Source organism: Dermacentor andersoni, chromosome 6, assembly GCF_023375885.2.
Source record: "Dermacentor andersoni chromosome 6, qqDerAnde1_hic_scaffold, whole genome shotgun sequence".
Taxonomy (NCBI): Eukaryota; Metazoa; Arthropoda; class Arachnida; order Ixodida; family Ixodidae; genus Dermacentor; species Dermacentor andersoni.
In genome coordinates, this window is record NC_092819.1 from 183,541,795 (window position 1) to 183,560,004 (window position 18,210).

The window sequence follows — 18,210 nt, forward strand, 5'->3', positions numbered from 1 at the left end:
ATACTCTAAACGTCTCTTGCTTACTCGACTGCTTACCAGTAAACGCTTCCATCCACTTTAAATCCAAGCACTTCTGGAAGATCTATGTTACCTACAGGCTTCACTGGGTTAATACCTTCACATTTCATTAGGATGTGCTGAGTGGTCTCCAGATTTTTGCTGCAGCATACACATGCCTCATCTTGTTGAGAATATTTGCTCTTGTCTTTGTCCTTAGGCAACCAGCTCGGGGCTGTAATAGCAAGGCATTGCTTTTTGCATTATTGTATGAATTTTCGTTGCTAATTTCCTGCTTGACATACTTGTAAATTTACATGGTCTTTGTTTCCCTCTTTTTCATCCAATTTACTGTCTTTGTTCCCCTCACTTTCTTTTTTGATGACTCCTGGTTGTCTACACTTTTAGTTACCTTGTATTTGGTTGCCAACATTCCTGACTTTTTTATAGTGTCCAGCTCTTCAGGTAGATTTATGCACTTTAGCCATCCATTTATTTTCACCCATTCTTGAGTCTTAAGAACTAATTTTGCTTTGCACTTCTCCAACTTCAAAAGAGATGGACCAAGCCATATCTCCCTGTACTGCCTCATTTGTGGTTTTACTGTGGGTTCCCAAAGCCAACCAACCTACCGATCTTTGGTTAACTTCCAAACCAGCAAGATATCCGATTTGAAGAGCAGAATGGCATTTGCTAATGTTAGCACTGGCACCATTGCTCCTTTCCAGATTCCATGCACTACCTCATATTTATTGTGACTCCAAAGTGCTCCATGTTTCATTATGGGTGCAATCCTCTTCCCATTTATTTTCAGACTATCTTGGTGGGTGCTTGAGTAAGTCCCTGCTTCGTTTATGCGTATGCCAAGACATTTATGTTGTTACTATAGGTATGACTTGCCGTTGAATGGACACCCAAGTAATGGCTCGTCTCTTCATTAAAGGTTGTAATTCCTGATTTCTGTGCTAAATTTAAGGCCCAGATTTGACACTGCATTGCCACAGATATTCACGTGTCTGTAAATCTCTTGCATTGTCTGCTAGTGGCACTATGTTGTCCGCATACATTAGTCCGGAGACCTTCTGTTGCGCCATTTGTCTATTACGCATGTAGGATAAATCGAACCCTAACTTCCTGTTTTTCAGTTGTCTTTCTATGCCGTTAACATAAAGTGTGAATAATACTGGCGACAGAGGGCCATCCTTATTCCAGCCCTTGGGGAATTTTCACAACTTCACAGCACTTTCAGCCTTCCCATACAATTTGCACTCGGTTGTCTCTATATATTTCACTAAGAAGCTCCACAAAATTAGTGTCTAAGCCTTGGTGCTTGAGAATATCTCGTATCAATTTCCTGTCTACGTTGTCGTAAGCTCCCTTTGTTGCGTCTTTACAGCTGTAGTTGGCTGCCTACCATCAATTAAACTTGAGGAACTGGAACATACTAGCAGGCAGTAGTTCAGGCGTCGGAGTAAGCACTGGCGAGGCATTCATTCCGAGAGGCGCGCTCATGCCAAGAGCGTCAGTGCCTTTGCGTGTACTCTTCATCATTGTCTTCTGGTGGCATGTCTTCACTTTGTTCACCTTAAAAGGACACTAAAATTAAATATTAAGTCGGTGTGGACTATGCGCAATGCGTTGGCGGGCTAGTTGGTGCGAATCCATGAATACTTTGTTTAGCGCAAAACAACAGACACAAGAAAGACGACAGGACAAGGCGCTACTCGAGTAGCGCCTTGTAGAGTAGCGCCTTGTCCTGTCGTCTTTCTTGTGCCTGTTGTTTTGCGCTAAACAAAGTATTCATTGACGTGGACTGTTAAAATACCATTCCAGGAACCTTGCAATGCTTGTTTCATGCCAAGAAATGACTTCGTTTACGAGAAAATTGCATCTGAAGGGTCTGAATACCTTTTTTGTAATTCAAATAGCCCGCCACCCAACCAGGGCAGTGGTGTCATTGCATACACCATCACCACCCTTAGCTGCCACCGGTGAGTGAAATGGTGCATGACAGATGGCGGTACCGAGCCAAAACAGAGCGGTGGATTCGGTGCAGCAGCTGCTTTTTGGTCAAATGGTGTAGAGCGTTCAGGCATCCCGCGACATCACATGGACGTCAAATTCTCAGCTACTTGCAGTTTGTGCGAGCAAGCGAAACCAGCGCAGCACTACGCGATAACGAAACTAGGGAAACGCGAATGTGTGGGTGGAATCGAGTGGAAACAAAACCTTCATCCGCCTGCGTCATTGTCAAGGGTAATTTCAACGAGTTATTTTTTTCTAAAAATGAAATATAACTGGACAAGTAGCATTTTATTTGGTCTTATACAATACAAGGATGTTTTTTGCAACGAGTGCTTGAGTACTAGTGACTGAATTTAACTGAGGAGTGCGTTCGTCATCGGGCAAGTACTTAAATTTCTCACAAGAGTCTATAATCATGTCCTGCATTTACCTCAATTTCTCTATTATTAAGGCTCTGTTCGCGATAATGTACACAGAGATTCTCGAGCACTAATCTACCACTTTAGCTTCACTTAATATTTGCCTTTAGTGTTTGTTTAAAGACCTCCTGGGGGTGGGTTAATATATTCAACAAATAAATACAAGTCACTGCATCATAATATAAGAGGTTACAGCATTTGTGTGTGACAATGGGCATGCAATGGCGACAACATCGGCGGGGAGGGCATTCCAGTCCACAACAGTGCGGGGAAAAAAGGAACCTGAAAAAGTACTTCGAGAAAGAGGCAGGTCAATCTGAAATGGATGTGCCGTGCGGTGAGGTGTGCGGGTTGGATGAGTAATGTAAGGTGTTTGATTTAGATGGCTATGGTAAAATTTGTGGAGTAAACAGAGGCTGGCGATGCAGCGGTGAGCTTCCAGGCTTTCGAGACCGGAGTTTGTCTTCAAGGATGAAACGCTGATGTTATACGAATATGAAGAATGGACGAAGCAAATGGCGCAGTTTTGAACAGACTTGAGTGGATTTTTTAGGTATATTTGGTGCAGGTTCCAGATCGGACTGGCATACTCAAGTTTAGGTCTGATGAGGGTTTTGTGTGCCAGCAGTTTCACGTGTTGCGGCGCATGACGAAGATGACATTTTATGAATCCTAGAGATCTGTTGGCAGATGATATGATTGCAGTAATGTGTGTTCGTCAAGAAAAGTCACTGCAGAGGGTGATACCAAGATACTTGAATGACTGAACGCTTTCTATAGGCGAGTTAGCAACTGCATAGGAAAAATTAAAGGGGTTGTGTTGACGATGAAATGAGACCAGTTTGCATTTGTTAGCGTTTAGCGTCATTAAGCAGAGGCCGCACCATTCAAGGACACGATTAAGGTCGTCTTGAAGGGTAGCTTGATCCGAAGTGTTAGTAATAGTACGATAAATTACACAGTTGTCGGCGAAGATACGGATTTTACACGATACTTAGAGTGCCAGATCATTAATATATATGAGGAACAAAAGTGGGCTGAGCACAGATCCCTGCGGTATGCCCGATGTTACAGGGAGAGTGCTGGATTGTTGATAGAAACGAACTGAGAGCGATTAGTTAGGAATTCTTTAATCCATGCTAGAGTATTAGGGTGCAAATTTAAAACAGCGAGGTTTAGTAATAGGCATTGGTGTGGTACCTTGTCAAATGCCTAAAACAATCTAAAACAATCTAAAAACAATGTATCGGTCTGCAGGTTATGGTCAAGGTGAGAATGTAGGTCGAAGGTGAAGATTGCCAATTGTGTTTCGCAGAAGAGTCCTCTACAAAACCCATGCTGAGCTGGAGGACTATCCTTAATGAAATGCTACACTAAAGCCATTGAAATCTCTCTATGCAAAAGTTAGCACAAAAATAATGCCAACCGCCTGCGCCCATTCTGTGGGGTATATTCTTGAACGTTCCCTTTCGGCGATACTTTCGTGTGCTGTAGTGCTCAACCAGCCAATCAGCTCACATATATATTTTATCACTCGTGTACCGCAGCGCATCATCCCCTCTTTTAGTAACTTTTAGTTGGTGCTTGTAGTGCGCATACATGGCTCCACAGAATCTATTTCTGTGGTCACAGCGCCACCACAGCATTTACTGCGCGCCTCACTGAAATGAATGCGCTGCCACTCGGCCGACTGGTGCCACTAGGCCTCTTCAACTTTCCGCTTTTGGCTACTCGTGAGCAGCCAGAGCCCGCAAGAGTGCCTTCGTTTTTCTCGGATTGCTCTGACCACTGTGCCTCGCACTTCTGCCAGGCATTTGTTTTACTCGGGCTGGACGGTTCTGGCTACCTGCGGGTTACCAGAACCAGCCAGGACGATTTCGGTCTGGCTGCTTTCTGGAAGTTCTCTGGCCAGCAGGCAACTAAAGGAAGGCGATAAGAGCTCGCCACCATTTTTTAGGGGACTCGACGGATTGCAATGCAGGCACGCTTGAGGACTTTACCTCGCTCAGCCAATTGGCTGCAGTCATTTTCACATTTCTTTACTTCTAGCACTACCTTCTTAGGTTCCAACGCATTGTTCGATATTGCGAAGCGGTGCGATACGAGTGGAGGTGAACCATTTGAAACTTTCGTGTGTGTCCCACGAAGTACTACTCAGTGAACAGCGCGCTGTGCTCCCATGTATGCATGTTATCTGCATCGTGTTCCACACAAGTTATAGACTCATTCGCACATATTGCGGTGCGTTTTCAGTTCATTTTTCTCTGGTGGCGTTCCTTTTCACACATCTTGCATATATATGCGGCAATATCTCCTTTTCTGCAGTTACGTGTCACAAAGGTGCCACAGCTAGCCCGTGTTCGCTCTGTCTCCATCATGTGATTGGGTGGCAGCTCAAAACAAATGTGTGTTGTAATTGCAGGACACTGATGTTAAGAATGCACTAGTTGAGTAATAGGCATACGTACATTAGCTTATTGCTTTCATGGTCGCGACCAACACTGTTTTTCGTGTGAAACTTTTCAGTGGTGACAGGCGGCGTGCATTTTCATGTGCAAGCTGCATCCCCAGCTCCTTAAGGTCATAAGAGAACCACAATCAGCCGAAACAAACTTTCTGAAATCAAAGCCCAAGCAGGTCTGCACAAATTTTTTTTTTCGTATAAGATGTACCAGACATAGGCGGAAAGTTTTCATTTTTCCTGGGGTCCGACCAGCTTTCCAAACCCCGTAAAAATTTATGTGTGTGTGTGTGTGTGTGTGTGTATATGTACACACACAAAGAAACCTCATGAAATATGAATACCACGTTCCTACCTACATCATAAAGCTGCACCCTCAAATTAACTGATTGAAAGCAACTGCATTGCCTGACGCAAACCCGAAGAGACAGCACATCACTTTGATAATGGTACAGAAGGAGCACCAACAGCAGGTTTCGCGTTCTGCAGCTATTCCTTCTCATTTCTAGGACACACTTATTATCCATTTCTCAAGGCCGACTGATCACATTGACAACAAAAAGCCCTTGATAACACAGTCGAAGCGCCGTTCTGACTATGCACGAAGTGTGAAAAGCAATGGAATAGGCATAGAATGTTTCAAAATCCCGGCTTTACTTGCACAGCATTGAAAAAGTGTGCGCACAGCTGTATTTCACGTCAGAAACTTGCTTTGGACCAAAGCCAAATTAAAGTGACAGTTTTATTTTTGATGAGTGTGTACACGTGCTGCAAAAAGAGGTTCGTGGCAAAAAACAAAAACAAACCTGGAAGCGACCCACGTATAGAGAAAAGGTAAAACCGATATGTTAAAAAAAGTAAGTAGAGTTGAACTTCAGAATAACGAAATCGGCGGGGAACGTGAAAAAAATTCCCTTTCGTGAGAATTTCGTTGTTGCAAAAAGACACAGCACAGATGGGTAATGCATCGCAGAGCAAAACTTTACTGTTAGAATTCCGTTAGCCTACTTTGCAAGCTTTGCTCAAGGATATAGAACCACATTGCCGACAAAGTGCGCTGCATGCGTCGACCAGTGGCAGCACTGCCGTAGTGCACTATTCTCGGTCAAGTGCTTTCGGAAATGCAATTACTTTAGTGAGATTTTGTATAACTCGGCACCAGACGCAGAGCAACAGCGCATGCACCAGCATTTCTCCAGCGCACTGTGTTGCGCGTAGGCGCCGACGCGTCCGGTGCCCAGTGTAAAAGTGATCGTATCTCGTGTACCGGAGGGATCGAGATAACTGCCTTTCCACGCAAATCTACGGCAGGCGCCGAATACGTAGGCGATGCCTGTCGGGTTGCACCAAAACCAGCATTCTTGAAGCAAGGGATGCATATTCCCGGACGATCACTCAATCTTGGCCCGATGCGTGACACTCCATATGCTGTGACTGCCATCTCAAGCGCCATAAACAATTTCATGTCGGTGGGACATGGATTTCCTTGTTTTTGCTGCATGTTTCTCACCGAGGTGCACATTACGCAGTGTACTGCTGCGATTGTTCTTCGAAACACGCGCTCAGTTGGCGTTCAGTTTCGCCTCATGGGATTGGCCTAGGCCTCGCTGAATCGTCAGCTGCAGGAAACACAAACTGAACGGGCGTTTCGAACAACAATCTACGATCTCACACAAACCATCGTCACATGTTGGTAGCAACATGTGTGCCGCTTCAAACAGGCGGTCAACAAACAAGATGGTGGTCGTGACGTGTTTTCAGCGCACTGACCGCCTCCGGCTTTTGGTTGTGTTTGTGAACAAAAATGGCGGTGCACAGGCAAGTGTAATGTAGTGTGAGAGTCGCAAAACACCTATATAAACTTAGAGAAGGGAAACTGTACCTTCCATTGTGCAAGGGAAATAAAAGTAGCAGTGGCGTTGAGAACTAAAGTATACAATTGAGAGATGGCACTGGCAAAATCAAAACTAATATCATCATCATTACGTAATTAGTAATATGCCCGCTGTGGTAGCGCTCCTCGTGCTACTCACTCACTGGTTTTGGCCGTTTTTTTACCGCTTTCGGGGTGGTATTCGTGCATACAGTACTCTAACATGACCACAGACATCTTTACTATGTCTCCAGGTGACCGAGAGGTCTAAACTGGCAAAAAAGCACTCAAAACAAGTACTAAGCTTACATTGTTTATTGTCAATGGTAAATGAAGCAGTACATGCTCACAGTTTTCATACAGGTCAGGTGGACTGAATGTTGTCGGTCACTAGGTTTACAATCTACAGAATCACAGATAACCATCTATTTAATGGAACTGAAAGCTAAATCAAGCGAATATTTCTCATCATGTTTGTCGTGCCGGTACAGCAGGGAGAGTGATACTGCAGGCAATATTTATGCTGGGCTACAGCTGTACTCGTAGCTGCGTACAGTGCGGCTTGATGTGTTTCATACTATACGTATATTGTCTGCGTTTGGCAATTTCAGGTACATAAAAAAAAAAGATGTGCTCGGCGAAGATGTGCTGTCAGCAAGATATGCTCTAGCTGCAATGCCCCACTGTTTTGATAACACATTGGTGAGTGGCACGTAGTCCAGGGGGAAAAAAAAACGTGCTAATTTTGCAGCACATATTGTCTGCTCTTGATACTTATGCTGCACGTTTAGTGTTCAGATGCGGCAGTAAATGCTTTGACACAAATGGAGTACTTGTAGGAACGCAAGAAAAGTTACGGAGACAACAGCGTTTACAAGGACTTCGGCAAATATTATGTGAATAAACAAGGAAACTAAATAAACTGTACTTAAGGCACTGGGCAGAGGGCATGGTGCTAGTGAATGAGAAGAAGACAACGAGAAGTACTTGCTTCCCCGTTTCGATAGAACGCCGACCTGTTTAAGCCTACTGCTACAACCTATAACTATAGAGTGCTGCTAGGCGAACACCCCCATTGCATTTGGTGGAGGCGCTGGGTTTCTCTTTGACATCCGGGAACTCTGCAGTCGGACGCTACCACCAGCTACTGCAATGGATGAACCGGGACTGTCCCAGGCTGCTGCTCCTGTGCCCCCGGCCATCGTCTGCTCTGGCGTCATCCGGCAATATTTAGTGGCACAGATGACCATGACGTGGAAGACTGGCTCGCCGAATATGACCGTGTAAGCGCCTATAATAAGTGGGACAACCGCGCCAAGCTCATAAATGTCATATTTTACTTGACTGACATGGCAAACCTATGGTTCCGCAATCATTAAGCCGATTTTACCACCTGGTCGGCTTTCACGACAACTTTGGCTGAGGTCTTTGGCCGTCCTGCCGTGCGCCGGCTCCGCGCTGAGCAGCGCTTGCGTGGTCGAGCTCAACGCCAGGACGAGACCTTCACCAGTTTACTGAAGATGTGATCTCTCTCTGCAAGCACGTCAACTCATCTATGGACGAAGCTGACAAGATCAAGCACGTCATGAAAGGCATCAATGACCATGCTTTCCAGATGCTCGTCGCGAAGAGTCCCCGGACGATTGCCGAGGTCATACAGCTTTGTCAGCAGTACGACGAGCTACGCATGCAGCGTGCATCCACACGTGCTGCTCAGCAGGACACCGCGGATTTATCTCCATTGGATTTTGGCTGCGACGCTGCCAACATCTCTGCTTTAATGCCGGAGATAAAGCAGTTCTTCCGTCAGGAAGTCGCACGCCAACTCTCTCTGGTGAATAGCACGCCCGAGCCGTCGACACCCTTGGCTCCTTCATTTCGTCATGTCATTCAGGCGCAAGTTGCTGTGGCGCTGCCATCTGCCCCTTCTCCGCAGCCTGCAGCTGGACCGCTAACTTACGCTGACGTTGTCGCCTGGCCTTACGCTCCTCTGGCTCCTGATGCCTACCGGGTCACCGGCACCTTCCATGTGCCGCCGCCACCTTCGCGTCCGATTGTCGTCCCTTAATCGGCCACTGAAGCCCCTGTTGTCCCCGTGGCGTACACCTGATAACCGGCCAATATGCTATTCCTGCCATTTTCCGGGCCACGTAGCACGATTCTGCCGCCGTCGCAGCCCTTCTTTACCTGACAGTGGGGGCGCCTCAAGCTACAGGCCTGTTCGACTTCTGCGTCAGGACCAATCTAACCTTCCTCCGGACTCGTCTTACAATCGCCTCCCCTTCGATTCACGCCGGTCGCCTTGTCCACGTCGCTGATCTATTTCGCCGATGGTTCGCCAACCCAGCCCATCCCGAGAGGAAAACTAAGTCACAGTTCCAGAGGCAAGAACTGCGTTTACGTCAAACATTTCAAGGCCTCATTCTGCACCAGCCAACGAAATTGAACTGTTCGTAGACGGCGTCACCGTTCACGCACTTATCGACACCGGAGCCGCCGTTTCTATTAGAAAGAAGCTATGCCGCAATTTGAACAAAGTCACCATACCTCTTATCTCTCTTTCTCACCGTACGGCAACCTCGTGTCGCATTCAGCGTCGTGCACAGCCCGGGTCATCATTCAAAGTGTTATGTATGTTATCGAATTTGTCGTCCTGTCTAGTTCCTCGCACAACGTTATTCTTGGATGGAATTTCCTATCTGTCAATCAAGCTCTTATCGACTGCGCTCGTGCTGAACTTACGTTATCAGTGCCGTGTTTTGACCCTGACGACCATTATTCTCCTAGAGTTGTTGCCGCCTCGGATATCGATATCGCACCATTCTCCGCCACTCTGGTTCCTGTGTCATGTAACTCTGCTGCGAACTCATCTGTTCAGTTTACATCGTCGGCCACTTGTGTGCGCTGCCGGAACTTTCTGCTTCCATTTGCTGTCGTCACTTTTTGCGATGGTTCTGCTGCCCTTTACGTGTGCAATTCATCCGCCTGCCCATCAACCCTACTCCGCGGCAAGTTTCTGGGTACCTCTGAACCTTTCGATTGCATTCTTCCGGCCCCCATGTTTGGTGATACGGCATCACTTCCGATTTGTGCCAACACTCCTCCCGCCACGACCGATGCTCCTGGAGACGTGCCATCAACGCAGAAGTCACACCTGCACAGCACTTGACATTGGCCAACCATCCTTGGGCAGAGCGTCCGCAGTCGTTCACCGTATCGACACCAGTCAACAAACACCATTGCGCCAGCGTCTGTATCGTGTGTCGGCCGCTGAACGCCGTGTCATCGACCAGCCCATTGACGACATGCTGGAGCATGGCATCATCCAGCCCTCTAACAGTCCCTGGGCATCTCCGGTTGTCCTCATTAAAAAAAAGATGGCTCCATTCGGTTCTGCGTTGACTATTGCCCCCTTAACCGAATAACGCTCGAAGATGTCTATCCTCTGCCACGCATCGACGATGCCTTGGACAGTCTGCAAGGAGTGGACTTTTTTTCCTCGCTGGATCTACGCTCCGGGTACTGGCAAGTGCCAATGGCAGAGGCCGAACGCCAAAAGACTGCCTTTGTAACTCCCGATGGGCTATATGAATTCACTGTCATGCCATTCGGCCTCTGCAATGCGCCTGCCACTTTCGAGCGAATGATGGACACCATTCTTCGAGGGCTGAACGTGCCTCTGTTATTTAGATGACATTGTGGTTTTTTCCACTGACTTCGCATCGCACCTCAGCCGCCACGAGCAAGTTCTTGCGTGCCTCTCCACTGTAGGACTGCAACTAAATTTGAAGAGATGCCACTTCGGCACTTGCACGCTTACTATTCTCGGCCATCTAGGTCAAAAGACTGTATCCTCCCGGGCCCCACAAAACTTAGCGCCGTATCCGAGTTCCCTAAAACCAACCACCATGAAATAGCTTCGCAGCTTCATCGGCCTGTGCTCATATTTCCGATGCTTCATCCCTACCGTATTTACACGATTGTAAGTCGACTCGAATGTAAGTCGACCCCCCCCCCCCCCCCTATATCATGTGACAGGAAAAAAAAAAAAAAAAAGGAGCATACCCAAGGGCACATTCGATAACGAAAATTTATTAGTAGCTGACGTGGTCACTGGACTACTCGTCTTCACTAGTGCTGCCATCGTCATCGTTGCTGCGGTCCCACAGTGCGTCGTCGTCCAGCGAAATTTCACATTTGGCAAACGACCGCACCACGACATCTTGTGGAAAAGCAGCCCACGTCGAATGCACCCAACTACACGCAGCCGTCAGGGAGGCTCTTTTGACAGGTCCGGTTGGCGTAATTTCGCGGTCTTCTGCTGCCAGCCCCTCGTTGCGCTCACGGCGGAGCAGGGCCTGAAAAGGCAAAGGTCCGGGCTTGTCTCATGTCCATGTGGCACTTCACGGGCGGGGACAGATCACGCATTTCAGCGACGTACGCCGCTAGCTTAGCCTACAGCTCCAGAAAGCGTCCAGACTTCGGCACGTGGGAAATTTCTCACTTGCCGTCACAGGGGAAAATTTCGCTTCGCTGCAGTCGCCACTCTCGCACCACCCGTTCACAAACATGGAAATTGCGGCCTGCTGCGCAGTGATTCGTTTCTTCGGCGTAGAGGATGGCAGCCCTCTTGAACGCTGCTGTGAACAAGTGCCGAACGATTAGTGGGCCTGGAGCACTCATGACGACTGGGAAAGCATAGAAGTAGCACGTAGCCGGCAGTCAAGTGGAACGCGTCAAACCAATGCCAATGCCTTTCAACAGAGAAAGAGAAACCCGCGAGCGGTGTCTGCTCTCCCATGAACCAGCGATACTCCCCGCAAGCGCCGCCATTCTGAGGGTGCCGCCGCAAATGGGAACAGCGGCGCTTCCATCAACTATCGACACCCTCCCCATGAGTGTTGTGTGCACTGTAAAACTAAAGAAATGTTGAAAAACCCTTCCGAAAAGCGACCAAACAGGCGGGATAGCGAAAAGATACGGGTAGGGCCATAGAGCAAACATAAAATTGTAACTATGTTGTAGCTCGTGTTGGTCTCGCTTTTTTGACAGGGCTATGTTTTGGTTTCGATTGTAAGTCGACCCCCCAACTTCAGACTTTCAAATTTAAGAAAAGTGGTCGACTTACAAAAGTGTAAATACGGTAACTTTGCTTCTATCATCGCCCCCTTGACGCAGCTTCTCACCGGCAGTTCTGACCTATCCGCCTGGTCCCCGGCATGCGACGACGCATTCCAAGAACTGCGATGCATTCTCATCTCTCCTCCAGTACTGCGACACTTCGATCCCTCTGCTCCAACTGAGATCCATACGGATGCTAGTGGTGTCAGGCTCGGCGCTGTTCTTGCACAATGCAAGGATGGCTTTGAAGAGTATGTTGTCGCGTATGCCAGCCGCACCCTTACCAAAGCCGAGACGAACTACTCGGTTACTGAAAAGGAATGTCTGGCCATCATTTGGGCTATCGGAAAATTTCGTCCTTATGTGTACGGGCGTCCATTTGACATCGTGACCGACCATCACACCCTATGCTGGTTATTTTCTTTAAAAGATCCAACTGGTCGGCTCACTCGTTGGGCATTGTGCCTACAAGAGTACGACATCCGCGTTGTTTATCGCTCAGGCCGAAAGCATTCAGACACAGACGCTCTATCCCGGTCACCCCTGCCCTCTGGTCCTGTCCACTCGTCTATTTCCACCTACGGAGCCTTCGCCCTCAACAATTCCGACATGCCATCAGAGTAGCGCAAAGACCCACGGATCTCTTCGCTTATTGACTTCCTGTCTAGCCAGTCGCCAGTGCTGATCTCTCGGATGCTGTGTCGTCAAGCCGTGCACTTCATAATTAGGGATAACCTGCTGTACCGCCACAACTGCAATTCGAGCGGCCACAAGTGGTTGCCTGTTATACCCCGACACCTCCGCTCCGGCATTTGCGCCACGTTCCACGACGACCCCCAATGCGGCCATGCTGGTGTATTAAACACATACTCTCACCTCCAGCTTTGGTACTACTGGCGCGGTATGTACCGTTTTGTTCGCCAGTATGTCCGGTCATGCCTCATATGCCAACGACGCAACACGCCACCTCAACATGCCACCGGCCCCTTGCAACCGCGCCTTCGACCGCATCGGCATTGACCTATATGGTCCGCTTCCCAGCACTCCAAGCGGCAACTGCTGGGTGGGTTATTATCGCTATCGACCACCTCACGCGGTAAGCTGAAACTTCAGCCCTAGCATCTGCCATAGCAAAAGACGTCGCCAGTTTTATCCTTCAAAACCTGATTTTACACCATGGAGCACCTCGAGAATTACTGAGCGACCGCGGTCGCGTTTTCCTCTCAGATGTCATTGCAGCATTGCTAAAGGAGTATCGCATCATTCAACGGACTACCACGGCATATCACCCTCAAACTAATGGGATGACAGAACGTTTGAACTGCACCCTTGGCAACAAGTTGGCCATGTATGTTTCATCTGACCACTTGAACTGGGATGGCATTCTGCCTTTCGTCACCTACACTTACAATACCGCCACGCAAAGCACCACTGGGTTCTCCCCTTTCTCCTTTATGGACACGAACCTTCATGCACTATGGACACGATCCTACCTTACCGGCCAGATGCTTCGGATTGCACGACTGTTTCTAGAGCAGCTGCTTACGCCGAAGAATGTCGTCAGCTCGCTTGCAAAACATATAACTATGCCCGCGGTTCCTTGGAAAATGCAATTTACAGTTTCATGTTGAAAAAAAAAAAAAGATCTCGGTTTGCGCATTTGAACAAAGCAAAGTGACTGCAAGGTGACAAACATTTCAATTGAATAACAGATGCGAGTTAGGAAGGCTCAGCCTGAATCCAATGTTTCAACAAGCAAACATATTTGTGAGGGCTGTGACGAAGACAAATTCCCACGCTGAGATGTCCCTTGCTCATCCACTGTTGATTGGCTGAATGTTAAGTCAAACCTACTTCGAGCATACTTCAAAAACTTCTTGGGAAAACACTGTGCTCAGGTTTATCATCTACTGTTTGAACAGAAACAAAAATTGGTTTTAATAATTTTGCTGTTTGAGAAGTGCGGAGTAGGCCGATTGTGTGAACATACCTTTTCTAGCTATCTCTTATGGTGCAGGGCTAGCCTAGTTATTGATTTCATGCAACCTGTACATGAGCCGTTTGCAATTAACAAATGTAAAATAATGTGCATATCTATATCTTATTCTAATCATAGCACTTGTCATGTTAAGTACATTCCCTTAGATTTCGTCATGTCATATAAATATCTTTCTGTACACATTACAAATAACTAAAAGTGGACCATTAATATAGATTACACCATTAACGACACTAATAATATATTTGGGTACTTACGGCGCAACTTTTACAAAGCACTGTCCACGTTAAAATCACAGCTTTACAAGACTGTAAGGCACTCGAAACTTGACTATGAATCTGCAATATGGAATCCCAGTTGCATTAACCTTATCACTCCACCTGAACTAGTAAAAAATAACTACTCGTTTCATTCTTTCTAATTATAACCGTAGTGCAAGTATAACCTCAATGAAAACTAACCTAACGGCTATTTAACTAGCTAACCGCCGTAAGGTCGCTCGTCTTTCGCTATTTCATAAAATTTTTTATCACACCACACTTCACGACTTCATGAAACAAGTGCAGCTTCAGTACATTTCAAAATGCGTCGATCATCGCAGTAAAGTAGGAATTGATTAATGTTATGCGAAGTCTTTCTTTCAATCTTTCATCCCCCATACATCTCAGGAATGGAACTACCTTCCTTCAAGTATTGTAGCCATCACCGATAACAAACTTTTTCGCAAAACATTAGCTAGAGTTGTATAATCAGGAGAATTATTTTAAATTACTAGAACTCACCGCACTTGTTTTACCCTACTACTTTGTAGCAACTCCCTCTCTAATGCCATATGGCCCTGAGGGTACCTTAAATAAAACATAATAAAATGAACAGTGACTCCCGAGTTTCAGTCATTATGAAGCATCACTTCCGCCAGATTGCATTGTGCGCATTTGATCGTTTTAAATTTCTTTGCATTTTCATGTAACAAATTATTGTTGTGAGGGAGCATGTGATACTCGGTGGTAACACCCATCAAGTTGATTTGCAAAGAGCATATGACATAGTTTGAGCATTAGAAAGTAGGAGCTTGCTATACTGTTTCTGTTCTGGTCGTCATGGCTATAGTGACTAGAAAAGAAAAAAACTTGGGACTCAACATGTTACTTATCCGTTTGTCATAGAATGCCTTTAAAAGCAAGTAAGCTTGTACGCAAAATTTTAGCATTCCAGCTCGGTAAAATACAAAACTGTAGACAGTTGCTCTCATAATAGGGCTCATGCCCCTCTATCTGGTAAACTTGCAAACATTCCATGGTGAGGCACATAGTTCAAGAGGACCTGTTGTCAATATGGTGACCACCGAGATTCTTATGCCTTGGAGTGGGCAGCTAGCAGACCAATAACCTCTATTTTGCCCATCTTTCTGAAAAGAGAAATGATGAAGCCATGACAAACATGCAAACAAAAAATGGTGAAACAAAAGTTAGTCCAATAAATGAACAAATCACGGTTCAAGTTGGTGTTCAGAAACATACCTTGTGAGGATTTTGGACCTTGATGTTACTACCACTGGTGACACATTCAGTGTTGACTTGTACATCCAGAGACAATAGAGTCCAAAGGGGTGAACAAGTGCAAGCAGCATCTTGGAGGCTGGAGTTGAAAGAAAAAAAAAAAAAAGACTCGGTTACTATGGTGTAAGAGTGATTGAGCTTGTGATCCATGTATGACCAAGAATGGTATACAAAACGCTCCATGGCAGGAAAGCACACACACACACACAACACTGTTTCGCATGTGCATTCCTTTCAATGGTATCTTTGTGTGGGCTGTGCTTAGTGAGGCCTCGATTAGATGACATTTTATCTGTCAGATATTAGGTAATAAACACTAGTCATTTTATTCTATCTCAAATACAATTAATCTAACTGTATCACAGGAAGTATGGTTGCCACTAATGAGCAGTTAATTTATTGCAGTGTATCCTTTGTACACAAACAAGCAAAACTACTTATTCACGCTGTAGTCCGTGTTGGGAATTTTAGCGACAAGACAAAAAAACAAGAGCCTCATTTGAATTGCCTTTGAAGAGCAATAACTTTATAATAATTATTACTTTCCACTTTTAGAAAATGACTACAGGAATCGGTTTTATCCGCCTCGCATGCAAAGAAATTCAAAGTTGAGAATGCGAAGGAATGCTTAACTCACCGGTGCACAAACTCAGAGGCTGCAACGTTAATCCACATTCGTGGGTAGTCTCCAAGCAGACTGTACTTGGTTCCAGTGATGAATTTTTATGCTAGCTAGCAAATTTTTTTCTAAGCAACATGTCATTACGCGGAAGATAATTAACGCGGAAGATCACTAATGATGGAAGTCGTGCCGCCATTATGCCAGTGAAACGCCATAGCTGATGAATTTCACCGTCTTTAAACAGGTTCGCCTGGTGGCGGCTATCGAATGTTGGACGCATAAACTGGCTGAAATATTATTGCTAATTAAAACGAACCTGCGTGATGCTGCTCAAAGGAAACGACCACCCCGTTTGCAAATATTCCCGTCGTACAATTCGAACCGATAAACGGCACAGAGTGCAAGATACTAGTGGGCTGCTGCTCATCAGTGAGGTCTCAAAACCTTTAATGAAGTAGTAAAGCACATACATTAATAACGCAAGTCCAATAAAACAATGCTCTGCTTATTTTGTAAAGCAATGACATGTTAACTACGTTTGCCAGTTATTATAAGTACATTTATAGACAGAATATTTAGCCGCATTGAGCACCCCTAGCAGAAAACTTACGAATTAAAGTATACAACCAAATTACAGTAGCTTCACCTGTGCGTTTCATGCTGGAACGTGCCGCGGTTGATTTTTCGACCTCTGTGGCGATCGCTGGAACTTGAGTGTGCGGGGCCTGGTAGAGCATGGAGCAAGGAAAGCTGAATGTGGTAGAGTGACCTGGAATTGGAGTGCCTGGAACGAGCTTCCAAAGGTGAAGCCAAACAACACCGCTGGGGGCGGTGCGATCGGTAGAAGGTCTGCCTCCAAGGGGCAGTGCAGCAAGGGTCTTTCTCTTTTTTTTTAATACTACATGCGTTGATGTTTATATTGTTTATACTGCTGCTTAATACTTGCTTCCGTCGCTATGTAGTGCAAGAAAGAGTGAACCATAACATGGAGGAATAACATCATCAACAGCCTCTTTTGTGTCCACTGCAGGACGAAGGCCACTCCCTGCGATCTCCAATTACCCCTGTCCTGCGCCAACCGATTCCAACTGACCCCAGCAAATTTCTTAATTTTGTCAGAGGAATAAGAACAAAATTAGAATTTTTAACATTGAACGATAATTTTTGCAGCCCCATCTCATGGGAATGAACAAAAGTATCCGCACCAAAGCATGGCCTCCGAGACCTGTACGCATACACAAGTCTGCCGACGGCAGCTCAACAGGCTTTGCTTGCTTCGCTGGCTGTGTTTTCCGGAGCCATCGACGCAAAAGGGAAACAGGCTGTAGTAGCCGACGTTTGGTTACCGCGAAACGGCGCAGGTTCGAATACTGCATATGCGCATACTCATACACTGAATGCACCCCAAGAGAGAAGTCTCCCATCGCTGATGGTATGCAAAAAGTATGCACTCCGGTAAATATATTGAAAAGTCAAAGTATTTGCCAATAAAGAAGGTTGCTGAAGAAGGGCAGTCTTTGCTGTTAATTAAACCTACCTTTACACGTAAATCTCATTTACATGCACTTCGCTCATGCACACCACTATGTCCATTGTTTCGTTTAGAATTGGCAAGAATGAAAGCACAGGCACAATGTCGTTTCTTTAGCAGTATTTGAACCTGCGCTGTTTCGCGGTCACCGAAATTACTACAGCCCGTTTCCCTTTTGAGTTGATAGCTTCGGAAAGCACAGCCAGCGAAGCAAGCGGAGCCTGTCAAGCCAGCATCAGTAGGCTTGTGTACGCATACAGGTCTTGGAGGCATGCTTTGGTTGGGATAGTTTTGTTCATTCCCATGAGGTGGGGCTGCAAAAATGATCGTTCAATGTTAAAAAAATTAACTGTCATTTCTCCATGTTATGGTTCACTCCTTGCATTACATAGCAATGGAAGAAAGTATTACGCAGCAGTATAAACAATATAAACATCATTGCATGAAGTATTAAAATAGAGAGAAAACCCTACCCTTTGCCGAGATTCGAACCCCGGTCTTTTGCGTGGGAATCAGATATTCTACCTCTGCACCACGCCCTGTGCGTGCTACAGATCGCAGCGTCCCCAACGGTGTTACGGTCTTTTAGCTTCACTTTGAATG

General features: G+C 46.1%; 1 protein-coding gene and 1 long non-coding RNA gene across 3 annotated transcripts in view; both read right to left on the bottom strand.

Moving 5' to 3' along the window:
• The window catches only part of Sod2 (superoxide dismutase 2), a 155,402-nt gene that overhangs the window by 110,148 nt on the left and 27,044 nt on the right, over nucleotides 1-18,210 (bottom strand). The gene's annotated exons all lie outside the window — the stretch shown is intronic.
• On the bottom strand, nucleotides 7,073-16,713 carry LOC129382817 (uncharacterized). The gene is made up of 2 exons (XR_008610857.2): nucleotides 15,219-16,713; nucleotides 7,073-11,133 (listed from the first exon to the last, which is right to left on the bottom strand). It is a non-coding gene; the product is annotated as an uncharacterized lncRNA (long non-coding RNA).